This window comes from Medicago sativa, chromosome 1, assembly GCF_051527215.1.
Source record: "Medicago sativa cultivar Bolivia chromosome 1, Bolivia_mono, whole genome shotgun sequence".
In the NCBI taxonomy this organism is placed as follows: Eukaryota; Viridiplantae; Streptophyta; class Magnoliopsida; order Fabales; family Fabaceae; genus Medicago; species Medicago sativa.
The window spans coordinates 33,228,606-33,241,242 of NC_140749.1; the positions used below are offsets into that span (position 1 = coordinate 33,228,606).

Genomic DNA, 12,637 nt, shown 5'->3' on the forward strand with positions numbered 1-12,637 from the left:
GCTGTACAGAGGTATGATTGGTTCCTTGTTATACCTCACTGCATCTAGGCCAAATATTTTATTCAGTGTATGCTTGTGTGCAAGATTCCAATCAGATCCTAGAGAATCTCATATGACTGCTGTCAAGAGAATCTTCAGGTATTTGAAAGGAACAACTAATCTTGGACTCCTTTATAGGAAATCCTCAGATTATAAGCTAATTGGATTCTGTGATGTTGATTATGCCGGTGATAGGATTGAAAGAAAGTCAATTAGTGGCAATTGTCAATTTTTGGGTGATAATCTTATATCCTGGGCTAGCAAAAGACAAACAACTATTGCTATGTCTACAGCAGAAGCAGAATACATTTCAACTGCAAGTTGTTGTATGATAGGTCCGCAAGTGCACGGAAATATCGGTTTTAGTATAAAAGATGTCGAATCCCACAGAGACCAATGTCAAGTACCGTTATCTATTGTCACGTTGTTTATCTAAGGCGATACTAATTAGTTTGGTTGCAAAATTGGGAAAATAACTTTGATTTAAATTAATTATAATGACGAGAGACCGGAATATAATTCGTGTCGACCGTTGATGCTTGCTAAATTGTATTTCATTATTGTAACAAGACAATATTTTCGCGCGTAAAAAGAATTAAATTAAAGGGGTCGTCAGTTTTCGCATGTACGACACCGAATTTCGACTTTGTAATCTATTCGACAGCTTTCGCGTGTACGCCTTACAACGTCAAAACTCCGTTTGAAAAAATAATCAATTTTTGCTTGAAAAGTTATTTTTAGTAGAAAACAAATTTAAAGGTACCGTCGGCTTTCGCGCGTCCGTTACCAGGTTTTAAGCTTATAATCGACAGCTTTCGCATGCACAATTACAATTTTAAAACCTCTTTTTGGAAATTTATAATTTCTAAATTAATTTAAGAAAACGCTTTCGCTATGTTTCAAAATCAATTTCTGAATTTTCTACGGTTAGATACAAGTTTCATTCTTTCGATATGAAACCGATATCACGTTATTTCAGCTTTCGCCGTAAATATTTATACTTAAAAATCAGAAATTTCAGACTTAAAAATAATTCCTGTTACAATATCACATCATACAAATTAACAGAGCATCATTGGTACGACATTCATCATATTCCGGACTCTATACAAATCTACTCAGACATGGTAATAATAATAAGCATACCTTTTCTTCATAACATTCATCATCATTGAAACAGACAAATAAAAAAAAAAAAAAAAAAAAAACAAAAATAATGAGCAAACTAACCTGTTAATGATGAATACTTTCAATGAAGGGAACAAGTGCACAATGAAAGCCAATAGCAATATGGATTACGTGGAACAGCAAAGCAGCAACAAGGAAAGGAATTGTAATTGAATTGATGCAGCCTTTGTTAATCACGGCAACAAGGAAAGAAAATTGTAGCAGCTATATGCATCACACGCAGCAACATGAATTGGAACATCAATTTGAACACGCAACGATAGAAATAAAAGGGCGCAGCAGCAGTAAGGGAATTGGATTTAATATACGTAATACATGAATCGATTGGAATAAAAGTAAGACAACAAATAAAAATAAGAGTAGAACTTGGCTAAATGGGATAAAACAAAGGTACTGAAAGTATTAATTTATGCGGTAGCCACAAATCGATTCCGCAAGCTTTGAATGAAAGGAAAAAGAAAACTGAAAACTCTGATTACAATAACGTGAAAAATCAACAGTTTCTAAATCACTCAATTTCTCTCTAAAAAAAAGCTTGGTCCCTAAACTGATTCTTGAAGGTCTCTTTTATAGCCTTGAATCTGCCACTGAATCCTCAAACTTGTGCCCAAAGATGTGGGAATTGATTTGGATGAAATCTCCAGTTTTGGAAGGAAGACTCCGTGATTTTTTTCTTTCAACGCGTTTCCTTCCTCTCATTTGGGTGTGACATCAGCATGATGTCATTAACCTCGGTGATGGGCTGTACTAGCTCAAGTTGCTCTTTGCACCTCCTTCTTTCATTCTTTTACTTTTGACACCCTCGGTACCTGAAACACAACGAAATACTAGCCAGAAGACATGCAAAACACAATAAACAACCCCAAAATAAATAAAAATTAAACTATTTAGACAATGTATTTTGCGTGTTATCAAACTCCCCCACACTTGAACCATTGCTTGTCCTCAAGCAAAAAGCAAGGGACGACAACAACATAATTCAGAAGAACAGAATGAACTAGAAATCAATTGCAATTTTTTTTTCAAGGCTTCGTTCTCAGGATGCACTTATCACAACCAAAACACTTTTCAAGGATCACATCAACCCTACAACAGTTTCAAGTGAGTGTGTGTGTGGAGTCCAGCTTTTTATTGCGCCTGTGTAAGAGATATTATGAGGAATAGGTTATATCCTTAATGCTAAAGTAACCGAGAGAAGTCCTTTCTTCATTTCATATAAGAGAGATGAGAATTCAGTTAAAATTAGATTAACAATTTAAGCACAAGGGGCTGCAGATGCTTAGGGGTTATCTATCCTCATAGGAAGTCTTTATGGAGAGGGTGTCCTTTCCCCCTAGATTCAAAATCACCCTAAGCAGTGCTGCAAAATTTTTATCATCTCCGCGTAGGAAGTCTTTTTGGAGAGGGTGTCCTTTCCCCCTAGCTTTGATGAATTTATTTCCTCTTTTGAGGGATTTGGAACTTAAGTTCAATTAGGGAGTCACCACCACATTTAGGAAGTCAGAGAGGAGTGTCCTTTCCTCCACATGTTGGTGCCATTCTCCCGCCCCATTTTAGTTCAACAATTTATAACAATAAAGCACATTATTTCCCACACAAACTTATACTACTTTTACTCTGAAGACTTTTAAGGGTCTAAGTTACCATTAAAGTTAGAACGTGCTCCTTAAAATACCTACTCATACACTTACTCAAAGACTGCAACTTTGTGTTTTTCTCAAAAAGAGAATTTTCACATTGAAACATGATATGAGTTTAGTGAAACTTAAAAAGGGGAAAGGGTGTTTACATGCATAAAGTCATCATCGAACTTAGCCTTAAATTTATTTTTATTATTATTATTTTTTTATTTTTGAAATTTTATTGGTTCATAAAACGGGAGAATTAGACAACAAAGCAAAAACTACACATTTTATTGACTCGATAATTAAGACTTAGACTCTTAAGGTGGGAAATTCCTCCCCCACACTTAAAACTGACATTGACCTCAATGGAAATAAATAAAAACAAAAATAAAAGAAAAGGAAAGACACTACCTAACAGATCAATCGTCGTCCGGGTCATCTGGGGGCATCCCATGATGCTGAATCATCCATATATCCTTGCCAAAATTTTTCTTCTTTTGTCTTTGGGACATGCCACCTATCCTTGCCAACTCTGACTGATCTTTTTATTTCTTAAACAAAAAATAAACATAAAAATAAGGTCAATAAATAAAAACTGTGGGTTGCCTCCCACGCAGCGCTTCATTTAACGTCGGTAGCTCGACGCCTTACTCAGCTTTCAGGGTTTTGTTAAGGCGTAACAAACGCCTTTCTCAACATCCTCTCCAGAGGTGTAATGTTTTAACCTCTGGCCATTCACAGTAAATGGGCCGGTGGATTCACTCCACACTTCGATTGCGCCAGACGGCATAACTTTTTTCACTTGAAATGGCCCGGACCAACGAGAGCGGAGCTTCCCAGGGAATAATTTCAACCTGGAGTTAAACAGTAACACAAGCTCCCCCTCATTAAATTCTCTCCTGATTAGACGCCTGTCATGCCATTTTTTTGTTCTTTCTTTGTAAATCTTGGCATTCTCGTAGGCGTCTAATCTCAGCTCTTCTAACTCATTCAACTCTAATACCCTTTTTCCCCCGGCGGCTTTGTAATCCATGTTAAGGGCTTTAATAGCCCAATAGGCTTTATGCTCAAGTTCCACCGGAAGATGGCAAGACTTCCCATAGACTAGTTTGAAAGGTGTAGTCCCAATAGGCGTCTTGTAGGCAGTTCTATAAGCCCAGAGTGCATCATCAAGCTTGGCGGCCCAGTCCTTCCTAGAAGTTGAGACAGTTTTCTCAAGGATGGACTTAATTTCTCGGTTAGAGACTTCCACTTGGCCGCTTGTTTGTGGATGATACGGGGTTGCGACTCTGTGCTTCACTCCATACTTCTGAAGCAAATTTTCAAATTGCCTCGAGATGAAGTGAGATCCACCATCACTTATGACCAGCCTTGGGACTCCGAATCTAGGGAAGATTATTTTCTTAAACATTTTAATCACAACTCGTGTATCATTGGTAGGAGAGGCGATGGCCTCGATCCATTTTGACACATAGTCCACTGCAACGAGTATGTATTGGTTTCCCATGGAGGACGGGAAGGGTCCCATGAAGTCAATGCCCCACACATCGAAGATTTCGACCTCTAGGATGTTCTTAAGTGGCATCTCATGCCTTTTGGAGATGTTACCGGTGCGCTGGCACTGATCACATCTCGCAACGAACGCGTGGACATCCTTAAAGATATTAGGCCAGTAGAGTCCTGCTTGGAGGATCTTGTAGGCCGTTTTGGACGTGCTGGCATGCCCACCATAGGGGGACGCATGACAATGGGTAAGGACACTCTCGACCTCTTCCTCTGGAATGCAACGACGGAAGATACCGTCTGCGCCTCGCTTGAAAAGGAGGGGCTCATCCCAGTAATATTGCTTTAGATCATTGAAGAACTTTTTCTTCCGCTGATAGTCCATGTCTGGGGGTAGGACCCCAGCGGCAAGGTAGTTGACGAAGTCAGCATACCAAGGTGCCACAGTCTTTACGGACGCTATCAGCCTATCATCAGGGAAAGAGTCATCCAAAGGTAACTCCTCTCGCTTGAGGTCACTCAATCTAGACAAATGGTCTGCTACCACATTCTCTGTTCCTTTTTTATCACGAATCTCAAGATCAAACTCTTGTAGTAGCAGAATCCATCTAATCAACCTGGGCTTTGCGTCTTTCTTACTCAGCAGATACCTTATGGCGGCATGGTCAGTGTAGACAATAATTTTCGAACCTACCAAGTAAGATCGAAATTTGTCAATAGCATAGACAATGGCCAGAAGCTCTTTCTCAGTAGTAGCATAATTTATTTGAGCTTCATCTAAGGTTCTGCTGGCGTAATAGATCGCATGCATCTTTTTATCTTTTCGCTGTCCCAGGACAGCACCAACTGCATAGTCGCTTGCATCGCACATAATCTCAAAGGGAAGACTCCAATCTGGAGGTTGCATTATAGGTGCGCAGATTAGTGCTTGCTTGAGCTTGTGGAAAGACTCAAGGCATTGTTCATCAAAGATGAACTCTGCATCCTTCATGAGCAAGCCTGTAAGAGGCTTAGTTATCTTAGAGAAATCCTTAATGAAACGCCGGTAAAAACCAGCGTGACCTAGAAAGCTTCGGACTTCTTTCACTGTAGTGGGAGGTGTTAGCCTCTCAATCACTTCAATCTTTGCTCTGTCAACCTCTATTCCTCGTTCTGACACTACGTGTCCGAGGACTATGCCTTCCTTTACCATGAAATGGCATTTTTCCCAGTTCAGCACTAGGTTGACTTTTACACATCTTTCCAGAACTTTGTCCAAATTACTTAGACAACCCTCAAAGCTTGGCCCGCATACTGAGAAGTCATCCATGAAGACTTCCATAATGTCCTCTAGGAAATCTCCAAAGATTGCCATCATGCATCTCTGAAAGGTGGCGGGCGCATTGCATAGCCCGAAAGGCATTCGCCGATAGGCAAATGTTCCATAAGGGCATGTGAAGGTCGTCTTTTCTTGGTCACTCGGGTGGATAGGGATCTGAAAGAATCCCGAGTAACCATCAAGATAGCAAAAATGGGAATGCTTAGCTAGGCGCTCAAGCATTTGGTCTATGAATGGGAGAGGGAAGTGGTCTTTCCTTGTGGCCTTGTTCAGTTTCCTGTAGTCTATACACATACGCCATCCAGTGGTTGTACGTGTGGCCACAGACTCTCCCTTCTCATTCTTCACCACTGTCATCCCTCCTTTCTTTGGTACTACATGAACTGGACTCACCCACTTGCTGTCAGAGATGGGGTATATCACCCCTGCATCCAGAAGCTTCAGTACTTCTTTTTTAACAACCTCACTCATGTTCGGGTTCAGCCTTCTTTGATGTTCTCTAGAGGGTTTGTAGTCCTCTTCAAGTAAAATGTTATGCATACAAATTGAAGGGCTAATACCTTTGAGGTCATCAATTGAGTACCCTATAGCTTCCGGGTATTTTCTTAATACAACAAGTAATTTCTCAGTTTCAGTCTCTCCTAAGTCGGCACTCACAATGACTGGTCGGTTAGGTCCTAGAAATTCATACCTAAGGTTTTTAGGTAACTCTTTCATTTCGACTTTCGGCTGCTCTAGAGTTGGAGCGGGAAGAAGGGTGAGGCATTCATTTTGATAAACCGGATTTACATCCAATTCTTCTTGATGGGGACTTGCCTCTTCTACCTCAGTTTCAGTCAAGGAAACGTCTATTCCGTCAGTGGGAGGTGGTCCTGACGCATGCTCCTTAATGCATTCATCAATTATATCAACTAAGCAAGCCGTGTCATTAATGGAGGGGTTTTTCATGAATTTAGACAAGATGAACTCAATCTTTTCATCCCCGACCTCAAAGGTAAGTTTTCCTTTCTTTACATCTATGATAGCACCAGCCGTAGCTAGAAAAGGTCTGCCTAAGAGGATTGGGATAGACGAGTCTTCAGTAATGTCCATTACCACAAAGTCGGTGGGAATGTACAACTGGCCGATTCTCAATGGTACATCCTCCAGTATTCCTACCGGGTATTTGATAGATCGATCAGCCAGTTGTAGAGACATCCTGGTTGGCTTTAGCTCTCCAAGGTTGAGTCTCTCGCAGATGGAAAGGGGCATAAGACTCACACTAGCACCCAAATCACAGAGCGCTTTATCGATGACGTAGTTGCCAATAACGCAAGGAATTGAAAAACTCCCTGGATCTTTTAATTTGGGTGGCATCTTATTCTGGATGATAGCGCTACACTCTTCGGTGAGTGCTACTGTATCATCGTCATCAATTTTTCTCTTATTTGTCAAAATTTCTTTTAGAAACTTAGCATAAGACGGCATTTGAGTAATTGCCTCTGTGAAAGGGATATTTACTTGGAGCTTCTTCAAGAGCTCCATGAATTTTTTAAACTGACCCTCACTTTTTGACTTAGCAAGTCTCTGAGGGAATGGGATCGGAGGTTTGTAGGGGGGTGGAGGTACATAGGGTTTCTCTTTTTCTTCCTCCACTCCCTCCTTTCTCTCTAAGATTTTCTCACTTTCAGTAGGCACCGACTCCTTCACAGCGTCTTCCCTCTCACTTGGGTTCCCTAAATCTTTTCCACTACGCAAGGTAACAGCATTTAGCTCCCCTTTTGGGTTTGGTTGAGGTTGCGCAGGGAAAGTTCCTGAAGGTGCAGCTACTCGTTGTTGGGCCACTTGTGCAATTTGCGTTTCTAGCATTTTGTTATGGGTGGCCAACGTGTCAACCTTAGATGCAAGCTGCTTAATCATCTCATTCGTGTGAATGTTTTGATTCAGGAACTCCTTGTTCTGTTGGGACTGAGCCATGACGAAGTTTTCCATCATTAGCTCCAGGTTAGACTTAACAGGAGCAACAGGGGCTCCTCTTTGACCTTGGAAACCAGGGGGTGCAATGGGTGCAGAATTTTGCGCATAAGTGGGATTGTTATTTTTATATGGGAAATTAGGATTTCTTTGCCCATATGGGTTCCCTTGCGCGTAGTTTGCCTGGTTTGTATCAACTAACAGATGACACTCAGTAGGAGTGTGTCCAGGCGTCCCGCAAATCTCACAGTTAGGGGCCACAGCGGCCACGGGGGCAGGTGGAGTGATGGTTAGACTATCTATCTTTTTATATAGCGCATCAACTTTAGCGCTCAGATGATCAAAACTGCTAACCTCGTACATCCCTGCCTTGGGCTGGCCTTTTTCAGCTAGAGCGCGTTCGCTCCCCCATTGGTAATGATTCTGGGCCATATCCTCGACCAGGCCCCAAGCCTCAGCAAACGGCTTGTTCATTAGAGCTCCTCCCGCAGCGGCATCGATAGTCATCCTTGTGTTATACAAGAGACCATTGTAAAAGGTATGGATGATCAGCCACTTTTCCAACCCATGATGCGGGCAAGCTCTTAAAAGATCCTTGTATCTCTCCCACGCTTCAAAGAGCGATTCTCCGTCTGTCTGCCTAAAGCAGGTAATTAGGTTCCTCAATTGTGCCGTTTTGCTCGGCGGGAAATACCTAGCGAGGAACGCCTTTTTTAATTCATTCCATGTCGTTATGGAATTTGACGGTAGGGAATTAAGCCATGCACTGGCTCTGTCCCTGAGGGAGAAAGGGAATAAACGTAAACGAATGGCTTCAGGGTCGACGCCATTCACTTTCAGCGTCTCAGCGAACCGCACAAAGGTAGCAAGGTGCAAGTTCGGGTCCTCCGTTGGGTTTCCGGAGAACTGATTTTGCTGAATTATCTGCACTAAAGAGGGTTTGAGCTCGAAGTTATTCGCCGCAATGGCAGGGCGAACAATACTCGTATGAGGCTCCTCCTCAGAGGGCACAGCGAAATCCTTCAGTGGCCGGTTATCGTTGTTGTTGTCGCCCATTTCTGATTGAGTCTCAGATTGCGACGGGGTATCGAATAACAATCGGCGCCTAGCTCGAAAGTAGCGCTCAATTTCGTCAACGTAGCTGACTAGATTTCCAGCACTTCGGGTTTTTCGCATGCAAAGTTTTTTTTTTTTTTTTTTTTTTTAAATAAATAAAAAGGGCCTTAGTCTAAACGGTGTAACAACGGAGTAGCGATATTGCCAAAAATTGGTCCCCGGCAACGGCGCCAAAAACTTGATAGGTCCGCAAGTGCACGGAAATATCGGTTTTAGTATAAAAGATGTCGAATCCCACAGAGACCAATGTCAAGTACCGTTATCTATTGTCACGTTGTTTATCTAAGGCGATACTAATTAGTTTGGTTGCAAAATTGGGAAAATAACTTTGATTTAAATTAATTATAATGACGAGAGACCGGAATATAATTCGTGTCGACCGTTGATGCTTGCTAAATTGTATTTCATTATTGTAACAAGACAATATTTTCGCGCGTAAAAAGAATTAAATTAAAGGGGTCGTCAGTTTTCGCATGTACGACACCGAATTTCGACTTTGTAATCTATTCGACAGCTTTCGCGTGTACGCCTTACAACGTCAAAACTCCGTTTGAAAAAATAATCAATTTTTGCTTGAAAAGTTATTTTTAGTAGAAAACAAATTTAAAGGTACCGTCGGCTTTCGCGCGTCCGTTACCAGGTTTTAAGCTTATAATCGACAGCTTTCGCATGCACAATTACAATTTTAAAACCTCTTTTTGGAAATTTATAATTTCTAAATTAATTTAAGAAAACGCTTTCGCTATGTTTCAAAATCAATTTCTGAATTTTCTACGGTTAGATACAAGTTTCATTCTTTCGATATGAAACCGATATCACGTTATTTCAGCTTTCGCCGTAAATATTTATACTTAAAAATCAGAAATTTCAGACTTAAAAATAATTCCTGTTACAATATCACATCATACAAATTAACAGAGCATCATTGGTACGACATTCATCATATTCCGGACTCTATACAAATCTACTCAGACATGGTAATAATAATAAGCATACCTTTTCTTCATAACATTCATCATCATTGAAACAGACAAATAAAAAAAAAAAAAAAAACAAAAACAAAAATAATGAGCAAACTAACCTGTTAATGATGAATACTTTCAATGAAGGGAACAAGTGCACAATGAAAGCCAATAGCAATATGGATTACGTGGAACAGCAAAGCAGCAACAAGGAAAGGAATTGTAATTGAATTGATGCAGCCTTTGTTAATCACGGCAACAAGGAAAGAAAATTGTAGCAGCTATATGCATCACACGCAGCAACATGAATTGGAACATCAATTTGAACACGCAACGATAGAAATAAAAGGGCGCAGCAGCAGTAAGGGAATTGGATTTAATATACGTAATACATGAATCGATTGGAATAAAAGTAAGACAACAAATAAAAATAAGAGTAGAACTTGGCTAAATGGGATAAAACAAAGGTACTGAAAGTATTAATTTATGCGGTAGCCACAAATCGATTCCGCAAGCTTTGAATGAAAGGAAAAAGAAAACTGAAAACTCTGATTACAATAACGTGAAAAATCAACAGTTTCTAAATCACTCAATTTCTCTCTAAAAAAAAGCTTGGTCCCTGAACTGATTCTTGAAGGTCTCTTTTATAGCCTTGAATCTGCCACTGAATCCTCAAACTTGTGCCCAAAGATGTGGGAATTGATTTGGATGAAATCTCCAGTTTTGGAAGGAAGACTCCGTGATTTTTTTCTTTCAACGCGTTTCCTTCCTCTCATTTGGGTGTGACATCAGCATGATGTCATTAACCTCGGTGATGGGCTGTACTAGCTCAAGTTGCTCTTTGCACCTCCTTCTTTCATTCTTTTACTTTTGACACCCTCGGTACCTGAAACACAACGAAATACTAGCCAGAAGACATGCAAAACACAATAAACAACCCCAAAATAAATAAAAATTAAACTATTTAGACAATGTATTTTGCGTGTTATCATTGTACACAACTACTTTGGATGAAACATCAGTTGGAAGATTATCAGATAATTGCTAACAGTATTCCCATTTATTGTGATAATACTGCTGCTATTTGTTTGTCTAAATATCCAATTTTGCATTCAAAAGCTAAGCATATTGAAATCAAACACCATTTTATCAGAGATTATGTTCAAAAAGGAATTTTAGATATACAATTCATTGATACTGAGAATCAATGGGCTGATATATTTACTAAGTCTTTAACTGTTGAAAGGTTTGATTTTATAAAGACAAATTTGAACATGCACTTAATATTCAACCCCCAACCTCTTAATATTCAAACCCTCAACATGATTCCAACAGAAAATGTTGAACCTACATCATAAAAAGCCTCTGAAACAACTTCAGAAGCAGTTGCTTCTGAAAAGATTGTTTCAGAAAGCCTCCATCAACAAACACCAGAACCACACAAGACTCCATCACCCCAACAACAACAATCACCCAAAGCCAATAGTGACCCCCAACCAAACATTCAAACACAACAAACTTCACCACAACAACCACCAATCAATACTGAAACTGAACCCCAACTAAACCAACAACCAAAGAAAACCTTACCCAAACCTACTCCAATGGATATTGACCATCACCAAGTCAATCTCCAAGCCTCAACCTCAAACTCACAAATTAACCCTGACCAACCATCCTCTTCAACTCAAACTGATTATAACCTCATCATTATAACACCTGAACCTGTTCAGGATCTGTCTCTGAGTGACTCTGACCAATCCTCAGATCTAGAAATCCTTGAACAACCACCCCTGAACATACTGGAATCTGAGTACATTGATATTGAGTTACTCAATATCCTCTCAGAGATGCAGGATTTGGTACAGAACAGAAGGGTAATTGATCTGTCATCAGCCTATGAGGAACAATGGGAATCCTTGCAGAAGAGAGCTACTAATCTGATAGCATCTGTAAGAAGAAAATGCATCAGAATCAAGACTTTTGTTGTAAGGAAGTTTTTGAAAGATATGGAGTTAGCCAAGAAAAGTCCAAGGCTGCTTTTGACAAATGAGCCATTCTACTCAAAAGCTGACTACATGACTAGAGAAGCCAGGATGTTCAAGCTACTAAGACAAAAGATGGCACAGCAACAACAGGAAGCTAAAACAAGGGAACTGGAACTTCTTCAGAGGCAACAAGCTCTTGAAGAACTGGTGAAGAAGCAAGCAGAACAATTGGAGAAGATGATGAAACAACAACAAACCAACCCTTAGTTGCACATCCTAGTGTTTATCTTTTGTTTGTTGTTTGTTTTAGCTACTTTAGTTCTTGCTTCTGAACATTTCTTGTTTTACACTTCTTACTGCTTCTGAAGGCTTAATTGGTTCTGATTCATGAATGCCTAGATATTTTTTCATTGCTTTGATTTACTTAGTTATTTATGCTCTGATTATTTATATTTGATAAGATTATAGGTTCTGATTTTTTTTACTATACTCTCTTCTTGTTTGAGTTTTTCTCAAATCTTTTTGTCTTTATTGCTTATTTGCTTTTTGCTAATGACAAAAGGGGGAGTATATGTGATAGTATTTAAAGGCTCTGAGCCCCATTAATAATATTTGAATATGTTGAAAAACTTCTATCCTTTTGTTTTACCTAAAAAGGGGTGTATCAAAAAGGGGGAGTATCAAATTTCAAATAAAAATTAATTGAACCATTCTTCTCATCTATAATTCATTTCATTTAAAGCTCTGGTATTATTATTGTGTGCTAAATGAATTTAATTAACCTGGATAGAACTTAGGGGGAGCTTACAAACCTCACCTTAAAGACTATCAGACTCAGGGGGAGTCTGAGCTTACAAACCTCAAATTCTGAGCTTACAAACCTCAGAACCCCAAAGTCAACTTGTTAATTAGATTAACAACAATTGATCAATTTTAAATACTATT

At 39.6% G+C, this 12,637-nt stretch overlaps 1 non-coding gene across 1 annotated transcript; it reads left to right on the forward strand.

Annotated features, from left to right (window-relative positions):
* Window positions 1–8,188: 8,188 nt before the first annotated feature.
* Window positions 8,189–8,294, forward strand: LOC146954441 (small nucleolar RNA R71). Its single transcript, XR_015025228.1, has one exon. It is a non-coding gene; the product is annotated as a small nucleolar RNA R71 (small nucleolar RNA).
* Window positions 8,295–12,637: the final 4,343 nt, after the last annotated feature.